Source organism: Blastomyces gilchristii (genome assembly GCF_000003855.2).
Source record: "Blastomyces gilchristii SLH14081 genomic scaffold supercont1.1, whole genome shotgun sequence".
Classification (NCBI taxonomy): domain Eukaryota; kingdom Fungi; phylum Ascomycota; class Eurotiomycetes; order Onygenales; family Ajellomycetaceae; genus Blastomyces; species Blastomyces gilchristii.
This window is the reverse complement of record NW_003101682.1, coordinates 2,542,525-2,555,551: the sequence shown is the minus strand read 5'-3', so window position 1 is coordinate 2,555,551 and position 13,027 is coordinate 2,542,525. Positions and strand designations below refer to the sequence as shown.

Here is a 13,027-nt window from a genome sequence, read left to right as displayed (position 1 = left end):
TCTTACTAAGAAAGACTCAGTATTTCAATGATCAGTGAACACTGAAGCTACATTTATACAGATGAAGAAGATGTTCATTAATATCTCTCTGCTGATAATATTCAATTCTGATTATAAGATAGTTATTAAGACTGATTTCTCTGACTATGTAACAGAAGAAGTGATATTGTAATATAATAATAAAGATGTTCTATAATTATATATCTTTATATCTAAGAAACTGAGTTCTGCTGAATGCAATTATGAGATCTAAGATAAGAAACTTCTTACAATTATACACTGTTTAGAAGAATGAGACTCTGAACTCTGAAGTATTTCTGAATTTGAGATAATCACAGATTATAAGAATCTTAAATACTTTATAACTATCTATAAACTCACTAAATAACAGATATGATAATCTGAGTTCTTAAGCTGCTTTCATTTTACAATACACTACTATCTCAGCAGTCAGAACTCAATGACAGATGTTCTCTTATAATAAGAGTAAGATATGTCTTTCAATATAGCAGATACCTGTTAAATGAACTGAGAACATCAGCTTCTAGATCTGAAGATATTAGTTGATCAAGATAGAACAACTTATAACACTATATACACTTCTCTGATTAGAACACTCTCTCTTCAAACTGACACTGATACTGACACTGATACTGATATCTCAACTTCTCTCAAATCTATACTAGATAAATTATAGCATGTAACAGCTTAAAGTGATGAACTTCTTCAAGCACTTACTGAAGTAGTATATCAAGAAACACTCTGATTCTTCCCAGAACTACATATAAAAACTGACATCTCAGAATGTTCAATCAATGATAATAATACTCTACAATTCTGTGAATAATGCTGAGTCTCTCACTTCAAATCATTATTATTATTATTATTATTATTATTCTTTCATTATACTCATATGCAAGCGGCGCTTATAATGAGTCCTTGCGTGATGTTAAATACAGGTCAAGTGTTGATTATACAGGAGGAAATACAGGTGTTGAGACCACACCAAGATAACAAGAACATAGGAAAATACAAAGAAGTGACAATTAGATACATGCGATAATAACTTCACAGCTCAGAAACATAGAGCGATTCATTGAAGTGATTTGTACACCTCTGTATTTATTAGAAACCTGAGGTGCTTGAGTTCCGGATTTAATGTATCCCCTGCGGGTTTCGAACCCACGCGCCTTGGTTTCCCACGCCAAGGCGCTACCGGGTGGCCGCATTAACCATTCGGCCACCGGGGCTCTCACTTCAAATTCTTATATACTCAGATAATGCAAGAGATGCATCATTTGTATATAACTGATTATTCAGACTGTGAACAACTGTATAGAATGATCTCTCAAGAATTCTACTGATCTGAGATATTAAATAACATCAGATACTTTATCTGAAACTGTAACTATTATTCTTTCATTATCTTGTGAAAGAACTGTAGAAAAGATCTGCAGAAACTGCTTGATATCTCTGATAGAATCTGATAAGATATGATAATTAACTTTGCTATTAATCTCTCTGAGAGTAAGAGTTATAGAAACATTCTGATCATCATGAATCAGTTAAGCAAAGATATAATATTGAAACCTTGTAATAAAATAAATACTGAACAAGTCACTGAAGCTTTTCTTCAGAGCTCATTCTATTAGATATATGAATTACTAAAATCTATAGTATCAGATCAGAGCTGTTAATTTATAAGTGCTCTCTGAATAAGAATCTGTCAAGTTCTCAAGATTATACACTGTCTGTTAACTGTCTATCACTCTGAAACTGATGATATATCAGAATAAATAATTCAGACTGTGAAGAATTATCTTTATAAGTTCTGTAACTACTTATAAGACAATTGACATGATCTTCTTCTACACACAGAGATCACTATCAATAATTGAGATACTATTTCAACAGATATAAGCTCATTCTTTCTCACATACAGATATCACATAAAAGTACTGAATCTTCTAGAAATTACATATTTCACACTGAATCTGTGTAGTCTGATTCAGATCACTGATAATATAGTAATGAAACTCTGAGATATCTGTGATTAAGCAGAAGCCTTCATGACAAGCACTAAACAGAATTAAGAAGATTAAATCAATATTTACTGAGACTCTGCTGAATAATATATGATAGAAGATCTGATATAATTGAATCTTAAGAATATACAGATCACACATTCATCTTATACACTGAATTATCATCATATTAAGTATAAAGTGATAGAAGTTCTAGATAGTTATAACTACTGTCTTGACATATCATCAGAGATTCATGATATCTTTCATACAAGCTTGCTCTGCTGTGCTATCACTGACTCATTCTCTTCTCAACTGACTTTCAACTGACAGTTACCAGATATCATAGAAGAAGATAATGAGCTTGAGTGAGAGATTGAGAATATTCTCAATAAGAGACCTCACAACTGTGACTGATAATATCTTGTGAAATGAGTCAGGTATAATTGTCTGATCTGAACTCCAAGTTCTGCATTATCTGAAACAGAGGCTCTTGACTGATGAGAACTGCTTCTGAAAAGAGAGAGCTAATGTAGCGGGCTGCGCCTGATCAATCATATAGATCATTCTGTTACACTTCACAGATTTCAACTGCTTCATTCTCAATCACTGATCCTCAGCCGCTATGAATGTGTATAGATTCTTCCACTTCAAAGCTTCACTGCATACATCATCACATACACATATAAATATCCACTTTAATCACTGATTCTCACACTTTCTCTTTCTTTTCCTTCTCTAACATTTTTCTCTTTGTTATATAAGACCTATCAATATAATACCGATCTATTCGGCGTAGGCCTCTTACACTGTGAATGTTTCAGATACTTCATTCTCTGTTGTCTCTGTGATTAAACTGATATAAATAGTTAAATTCAACTCTGAATCTCTTTTCCTTCTGTGATCTGACTCATGTGCAAGTCGACTGCTCTGAGATCACTCTTTACTGTATTATATCTACTATCTGTGATGCATTATCATACAACTGGCTACAGTCTCATCACTTATTAAAGTGTAATATTTATCTGATTTCTTCATTCCTTCTCATTCTTTTCTTATAATTATGAAAAGATTGAAATAAGTAAGATCATCTGATTTGTAAATGTCTATGATTTCTCTTACTTTGTGAGACTTTTCAATTATAAGTCTCTTCTTTTTCAATACTGATAATAGTGCTGTAGATAATCATAATTCACTTAAGTCTTATATCTTTATTTTCATAAGATATGAATTATTTATTAAGTTGTATAAGATCTGTCTCTCTGATTCTTTCAATGTGTATGTTCTCAGAGAGTGTGATTTAAGTATTTTATATAACTCAAACCATCTAGATTGAAATCTCTCAGAACTCTCATTATATGCAAGAACTCATATTCTCATCTTGAGACTTGATTTCTTAACTAGTGAGTCTTGTATTCTTTTCAACTGAATTGCTCAGTTCAGAAGTAACTTATTAGCTTTTGCATGTGTGTGACTGATCTATTTCAATCTTGATTTCATGTCTAGAACTGCTGTGTCTGTAACTGTTGTATTCACAACTGTTCTTTTCTCTCTCTTCTTTTTCAAAGCATTCTTCAGAATGCATGAATATCATTCATATAACAGATAGAATAATGAATACTTAAAGACTGCATGCTGTTGAATCTATGTGACTATTAGTGCCTGTTCAAGATATTCATTTCATAGTCTTATAGACTTACTCACTAGATATTTCATTAACATATTACTCAAGATTTCATTCAAGCATTTCATCTTCCTATTTATTTATATATGATATGATGTTATTCTATGATGTCTTGTCTGTAACTGACTTATAAAATGCCTCATCACTTCTTCTACAAGGTTTACATCATTATCAGTTAGAATCTTGCACAGTATTTCATAGTTGACATAGATCTCATTATATAGAAACTTTATTATCATCTTCTCTATCATCTCTGAAACTGCTTTCACAACTGATCAGTCAGTAGTGTAGTCAATAGCAGTGATTATTCAATAATTTTCATTTGATGTTTGTGATAATATATCTATGAGATTCATTCTTTATTGTTTAAATATGTAAGAGGCCTACGCCGAATAGATCAGTATAATATTATAGGTCTTATATAACAAAGAGAAAACCATTAGAGAAGGAAAGAAAGAGAAAGTGTAGAAATCAGTGATCAGAGTGAATATTTATACATGTATGTGATGACATACACAGTGAAGCTTCAGGGTGAAAGAATCTATACATGTTCATGATAACTGAGAATCGGTGATTGAGAATGACTGAGAATCAGAGCGTATGTGTTCGAGAGTGAAGTGAAAGAATCTATGAAGTGTAACAGAATAGTCTATATGATTGATCAGGTGCAGCCTGTCACATTAGTCTCTTTCTTTCAGAAGCAGTTCTCATCAGTCAAGAACTGCTGTTTTAAATAACACAGAACTCAGAGTTCAGATCAGTTAATTATAGCTGACTTATTTCATGAGATATTACTAACTGTAACTGTGAGATCTCTTATCAAGAATATTCTCAATCTCTCACTCAAGCTCATTATCTTCTTCTATAATGTCTGGTGACTGTCAGTCAGAAGTCAGTTGAGAAGAGAACAGATCAGTGATAGCATAGCAGAGCAAGCTTGTATAAAATATATCATGAATCTCTGATAATATGTTAAGACAGTAGTTATAACTATCTAGAACTTCTATCACTTTATACCTGATATAGCAGTAATCTAGTGTATGAAATGAATATGTGATTTGTATATTCTTAAGATTCAATCATATTCAATCTTCTATCTTATATTGTTCAGTGAGATCTCAGTGAACATTGATTTGATTCTCTTGATCTTGTTTTGTAGTTGCTATGAAGACCTCTGCTCAATCACAGACATATCAGAGCTTTATTACTATATTGTCAGTGATCTAAATTAAACTGTGAGAGTTCAGTGTGAACTGTGTGATCTCTAGAAGATTCAACACCTTCATTTGATAATCATATGTAAGAAAGAACAGACTTATGTCTGTTGAAATAACATCTCATTCATTAATAGCAATCTCTGTGTGTAGAAGCAGGTCATGTCAATCATCTTATAAGTGATTATAGAACTTATAGAGATAGTTCTTTACAGTCTGAATTATCTGTTCTGATGCATCATCAGTCTCAGAGTGATAGATAGTTAACAGATAGTATATAATCTTGAGAACTTGACAGATTCTTGTTCAGAGAGCACTTATAAATTAATAGCTCTGATCTGATACTATTGATCTCAGTAACTCATATATTCAATAGAATAAACTCTGTAAGAAGGCTTCAGTGACTTGTTCAGTATTCATCTTATTACAAGATTTTAATATTATATCTTTACTTAGTCAGTCAATGATGATCAGAATGTTTCTACAACTCTTACTCTTAGATAGATTAACAGTGAAGTCAATTACTATATCTCATCAGATTCTATCAGAAATATTGAGTGATTTCAGTAAATCTTTTATACAGTTCTTTCATAAGATAATAAAAGAACAGTGATTGCAGTTTCAGACAAAGTGTCTGATACTGTTTAATATCTCAGATTAATAGAACTCTTGAGAGATTATTCTATACAGTTGTTCACAGTCTGAATAATCAGTCATACATGAATCATGCATCTCTTGTATTATCCAGGTGTGTAAGAGTTCAGAGTGAGAGACTCAGTGTTGTTTATAGAATTGTAGAGTGTTATTATCATTGATTGAACATTCTGAGATATTGATTCTTACACATAATTCTGAGGAAAATCAGAATGCTTCTTGTTATACTACTTCAGTGAATGCTTGAAGAAGTTCATCAGTTTAAGCTGCTGTATATCATAGCTCATCTAATATAAGTTTGAAAGAAGTTGAGATATCAGTGACAGTTCTAATCAGAGAAGCATGTATAGTGCTGTGAGCTGTTTCATCTTGATCAACTAGTATCTTCAGATTTAAGAGCTGATGCTCTCAGTTCATTCAATGAGTATCTGTTACATTGAATAATATATCTTGCTCTTGTTACAAGAGAGTATTTATCATTGAGTTCTGACTGTCAGAACAGTAGTGTATTATAAAATGAAAGCAGCTTAATAACTCAGATCATCACATCTGTTATTCAGTGAGTTTATGAGTAGTTGTGAAGTATTTGAGATTCTTATGATCTGTGACTATCTCAAATTTGAAGGCGCTTCAGAGTTCAGAGTCTCATTCTTCTAAACAGTGTATGATTGCAAGGAGTTTCTTATCATAGATCTCATAATTGCATTCAGCAGAACTCAGTTTCTTAGATATGAAGACACATGATTATAGAACATCTTCATCATCATATTACAATATCACTTCTTCTGTTACATAGTCAGAGAAATCAGCTTCAACAACTGTCTTATAATCAGAATTGAATATTATTAGCAGAGAGATATTAATGAATATCTTCTTCATCTGTGTAAATACAGCTTCAGTGTTCACTGATCATTGAAATACTGAGTCTTTCTTAGTGAGTTCTGTAAGTGATCTCATGATATCTGAGAAGTTTTGTATAAATCACTGTTAGAAGTTAGCAAATCTGATAAAGCTTCATATATCTTTCACAGTGTGTGAGGCCTCTTATTCAAGAATAGCAGAGACCTTCTCAGAATTCATTTGAATTCTCTTGCCAGCTTCTATGATGAAATCTAAGTATTTAGTACTCTTGACTTTGAAATCACACTTATCAATATCAATTGATAGTTCTGCTTCTCATAGTTATTGTAATACTCTTCGCACATGCTCTTGATATTTCTTTCTGAATTCATTAGTGAAGATGAGAATGTCATCTAGATAAGCAGATGCAAATTCATCAATCAAGTCTCAGAGTGCTCAGTTGATATACTTCTGAAATGTACTGAGAGCATTGATCAGTTCAAAGAATATAACTACTCATTCAAAGAGATCATATTATGTTCAGAATGCTGTAAGTCACTCATCTTCTTCAGTAATACAGATCTTATGAAACACAGTGATGATATCTAACTTTATAAACTATTAAGCTTGTTCAATGTAAGCTAGAGTTTCATTGATAAGAGATAAAGAATAACAGTCTTTCTTTGTTAATCTGTTTAATTTTTGATAATTCACACAGAACTGAAGTCCTTCACCTGGTTTCTTTGCAAAGAGAATAGAGGCTGTGATGAAAGAGTTGCTAATGTGTATGAATTCTTTATTCAACAGATCATTGAGTGTCTTTTGAAGAAGAAGAAGTTCATCTCAGAACATGTTATAAAGAGAGTCTCATGACAGTTCAGAGTTCTTATCATTCTTTTTCTCTAACTTAATACTGTGATTCACTCCAGAATCTCATAAGAAAAGTATGTTCATAATATTATCTTATTGAAAGACATCTAGATATTCATGATATTATTGAGGAAGTTTTGTACAAGAATCTATTATTGTAACACAGAATAACTTTTCTAGAGTCTTTTTAATATTGATCAGACTGATGAAATAGATTGTTACATGATTCTGCTGTCAGTAACTTCTTTTTCAGAGCATTTTATATGTGTTGACAGAGATCTATGTCAGATTCATGATCTTATAAATATCATCTTTGTGAATTCTATCATTGTTAGAGAATATCAAGCTTCTGTTTCAAGCATTTAATAAGATGCCTTGTTCAGATAGCCAGGCAAGTTCTAACATAAGATCATAATCAAGATTATCAACTTCATATGTGTAGATATCTTCACATTGATGTTCTTTCACATCTATGATTAGCTTCATCATGTAATGAGTACAAATATCTTTTGAATCATCAAATTCTGTGAGAAGTCAGGGTTTTGATAAGAGAATATGCTGAAGATTATAATGTCTTACAACTGAAGATTTTATCATTGTATAGGAGTATAGACTGCTGTCTATCATGGCTTTCATATTATACATGTTATTAATCACAGTAGATATAAGAATTATATTCATTGCTATTTTCTCTTCAAATTGTTATTATCTGATCTCTTCAAGCTTCTGTTTGTGAATTTGAACAGAAGCTAATCTTTTCTCTGTCTCACTGAGACATTCTCATAGTTATCTTCTGAATCTTTCTCTAATGTAATGTGATTGATGTGAACAGATGCTGATTCATTCTTTAAATGAGAAGACACTGATCTTTCTCTCAAGTGTGAAGACACATAGATTAATCAGCAGTTGAAAGCAATATGTTCTGATCAGTTACAGTTGATGCACACTTTATATTGATGTTGATCAGCGACTTCTTCAGAAGTGATCTCAGAGACTTAGAAGCCTGTTCAGATGATGAAGATTCTTGCTTATATATAGACATTTAAGTCTACTCAGTTCATAGCATCTGCATCATTGTTGTTATTCTTCAGTGCAGGTGTGTGAGTGACTGAAATGTAATATCTTCTGCCACTGTTCTGTATACTCTTGAGCTTGATAAGATGGTCATTCAATGTCCAGAGCTGTATGCAGAAGCCTTCATAAGTCTGGTCTTTGTCTATGCTTATAAGGGTCTGTAAGAGTTCAAAAGTCAATGTCTTCTTGAGCATGTTAATCTTTATTCAATTCTTTCAAGATTGATCACCTGCTTCTAGAATCTTGATATTGAAGTCAGGAATGAATGTTGTAAGAGAAGTGTTTCTCTGTCAGATACTCTGTAATCAATCTAATGCTTTCTGTTGCATGACAGTGTCTCAGAACAGAATATCAAGATGTTTGATAATGTTATCAGATATTTGCAACACTGATTGACATGCTTTCATTCATGAATGAAACTTCTGTTACACACAATTCTTCAATTATTCATTGATATATCAATCTTGATTGATTAATGAACTGATGATATCTTCATCTACACTCAGTTTCACAAGCATTTCCATCCTCTATAATAAGTAGAGAGTGAGATTAAAAGTATTGAAATATGCAGAAGTATCTAAGCATTCTTTCAGTGTTTTTGTATTCAATTCTGTAGATGTTGAAATTGTATGAGTTAATCATTGAATCTCTTTGTATTAAAGTTACTGAGTTGTGTGCATATCTGCTATCTGTTGTTGTTGTAATTTCAACATTGCTTGAAGTCACTGTGATATCACTTCTATGCTTGTGTTTAAGAGTTCTCTCATATTATTGTTAGACATGGTTATCAATCATTGAATGTGTAATTGTATGAATATCTCATATGTCTGAGTGTCAGAACTCTCAGGTCTTTTACTGATATTCTCTTGTAAGATCTTACTCTCTTTGTAAGATCTTGTTGCAGAGCCAGAGTGACTGGTGAGCAAGCTTCTATCTGAGAACTCAGTGTCTGCTTAACTGTTGACTGTTTCTCTATTTCTTACATGTTGTTACATGTTTGAATATCTCTTAATGAATAATTGTTTCTAATGAGAAGATGATGAATGTTTTTCTAGTGTAAGAGGCCTACACTGAATAGATCAGTATAATATTATCGGTCTTATATAACAAAGAGAAAAACATTAGAGAAGGAAAGAAAGAGAAAGTGTAGAAATCAGTGATTGAGATGGATATTTATACATGTATGTGATGATGTACACAGTGGAGCTTCGGGGCGGAAGAATCTATACGCATTTGTGGCGGCCGAGGATCAGTGATTGAGAATGGCCGAGAATCGGAGTGTATGTGTTTGAGAGTGAAGCGGAAGAATCTATGAAGTGTAATGGAATAGTCTATATGATTGATCGGGCGCAGCCCGCCACAAAACAGTTGTATTGTACATTCTATCTGATATTGTACTTTCTCATATTCTAACTCTTTCTTAGATTCTTTCACAACCTGATAATTCAGGCACTTGTGAGTATATATCAGAATATTCTCAGTCATGCTTAATCAGTATACTCTTGATTCAAGTATGCTCATAAGTTCAGAGCTTTCTAAGTGACTGAATTCCTTGTATATTTGAATCATCAAGTCATGTGTAAATAAATGTTCTAGATAGAGAGCTTTTACATATTCTAGATTGTGATAAAGTATAACATCATTTTTCAATTTCCCTAGCTTGAAGTTCAGAAGCATCTCTTCTACTACTTTTATAAGATACTTATCATCTGATATCTTACTGTTTCTTAAGTAAGAGATTATTATATTCACTCATTCTGATTTCTTGTATTCTCTCAGTATATTTAACACAAACTTTTCTTATATCTGATTCACAGAACTCTCATTTATAAAATCAGATCTGTAACTGATTGCATCAGATATCACTGCATCTGATTTCTTTCAGTATTTAATATAAAGATTGTACACTTGAAACTCTGAGATTCAATATACTAGATAATTGAAAGATTTCATTGTTGATTATAGATAGACAAGACTTTCATAATCTATGATCACTGTTATTATATACTTGTTATTGATATATCTATCTCATAACATCAGTGCATGCTTAATTACTAGTAATTTCTTTTCATACACTGAGTAATTGAGCTAGGTATCTGATAGTTTTCTATTATTATATATTATCAGATGCAGCTTACTGTTCTTACTCATCTGCAGAAGAGTGTCTCTGATAACTCATTCAAATGCATCTGTCTTAATGTAGAAAGATTTATTATAATCTGATTGAATAAGCACTGAGAATGTTATTATGTATTCTCTCAGTGTGAGAAAGACCTCTTCACATACAGTATTTCAGATGATTGAATAAAACTTCTTCTTTCATAGATTTGTATTCATTTCTCTTAAGAGATCTGAGAGTGATACAGATATTCATATGAAATTCTTGATAAATCTACAGTAATATGAGATCAACTTAAGAAACTGTTATATATAATGTATATTTCTCAGTCACAGTTAATTCACTATAACATTCAATTTCTCTGAGATGACATATATCAGTTATCACTTACTACATGTTCTATAAACTTCAACTCTTTCATTTTAAATATATACTTTATTGATTTAACATAGAGCTTATACTCTGTCAGAGTTGTAAGCACTTCATCAAGATACTTCAGATATTTATTGTATGAGTTTAAAAAGACTAAAATGTTATTCAGATATACAAGATATGAGATTTTATTCTATTTATAAAGAATTGTATTCATCATTATTTGAAAAATAGTAAGTATATTTATCAGACTGAATGATATTATCAGGAATTCAAACTTCTCTCATTGTATATTAAACATGATTTATGATACTGATAGTTCATCTACACAGATCTGTTAATATTCTGAGAGAAGATTAATCTTCAATAGATATTGAGTGTTTCTGACTGTATTCAACTGTTGTTGAATCTGTGATAATGAGTATCTATTCTTAATTGTAAGCTTATTAAGTGCTCAATAATTGATACATATCTGTCACTTCTCATCTGTCTTTTTCATGAATAGAACTGAGAAGCTTCATGTGCTTGATAAGAGTCATATAAGATCATATTCTAGAAGGTCTGTGATCTGACACTTCTGTTCTTTGAAATGCATTTGCAACAGAGAGTATGCATTTTGATTGACTGATTTTACATTCTCTGTGTCAATCTCATGTACAAATCCTTGTTTCAGCAGCAATTTCAGTGAAAGATCTGTTCAAAAGACCTTCTCATGCTTCTTCAGAAGTTTCTTCATACACTTATTCTTCTGTATATTCTTTATCTTGGTTTTCTCTACTTCTGAGTCCTGTATGACATACAGAATGTTTTCAGATGAGGTCTTGTAAATTGTTCTCTTTACTTATTAATATATAAGCAGATTTAATTCTTCTATATCAGAGATGTGAAATATTCTTCTCATATCAGTTAATAGAATTATATAAACTGTTTTCTTTCTATCAGTTAACTGTATATAATATGTATGTCATTGAATCTGCAGATTGAACCTTTAAAATCAATCAAATCTGAGAATAAGATTGTATTTCACATTCTGCAGCTCTCACACTCAAATATAGCAAGATCATTCTTCAAAGTGCAAGGAAACTCTTACTCATGCAGATGATACTGAATATCAGTTATTAGACAATCTTATATATCAGAGATTCTTCACTTGACAGACCTCTTTTAGTCTTCAGATCATATAATTATTAATATATTATATAGAAGCTTCTGTGTTCACTAACATCTTTACAGCCATCTCTCAATTCTTATTCAAGTGCTCTCTATACATTAATATTTCAGATCTTAAGATATTGAGATAAGTGTCTGCTTCTTCATCCTTGCCTGTATCTTATTCAGAAGTCTACTTTCTCTTGATATTTATAAAATTCAGAGAATTATCTAACACAGATATCTCTTTCACTTTGAAGACTTTTTATAGAATATCAGTGAGTGTCTCTGAGCTCACTGATTCTGTTAGTTTTTTAACTCTCTTGTTTCTCTTGACTGTGCACACTGTGTGTAATTCTTTGTATCATGATTTTAACATCTGCAGTTGAAGCAAGCTTGATGCTTATAATATCAAGATTTTCACTCAGAGAATATTTTTTTCAGAGAATTCAGTGCTTTAGTAATAATATTCAAGTCTAGATTCATTGCATTCAGATATATAACTTGTGTCATAGAAGTCTGATTATCTGTTCTCTGCTGAGATATACTTCATTGCAGTACTTTCTGTTATAATTAACTCACTTATTTCTATATAATGAGAATATTGTATGTGTCTTTCACTGTATCTAATTACAAGATTAAGTATTTTCATTCTACTCTCAACTCAGATGTAAGATCATGAATAAAGATCTATAAATAGAAAGATGTTAAGAGCTCTTGATTCAATACAAGATAGTGTAAGCTGAAGTGTGTAAAGTATAATATAAGATCACTTACTTATCTACACTCAGTGAAGTATTTATAATACTTATCTCATATATTTACTTTCTCAAAGTTGTGTAAGATTCATTTAAAAAACTCATTTCATATTTATAAGAATGAATATCACTTCAGATCTGTGAGATTTATCTTTTTATCAGTTATTTATAATCACTTTACTTTTCTATATAGAAATATGACAGAACTTAAGACTTGTTGAAATTCTGTTAACTGTCTATCTGTCAGTTTATATTCAATCTGATAATAT

The 13,027-nt window shown here is 31.3% G+C and overlaps 1 pseudogene across 1 annotated transcript; it reads right to left on the bottom strand.

Annotated features, from left to right (window-relative positions):
- Window positions 1-1,161: 1,161 nt before the first annotated feature.
- BDBG_16098 lies at window positions 1,162-1,250 on the bottom strand (annotated as a pseudogene). The gene has a single exon. The product of its transcript is annotated as a tRNA-OTHER (tRNA).
- Window positions 1,251-13,027: the final 11,777 nt, after the last annotated feature.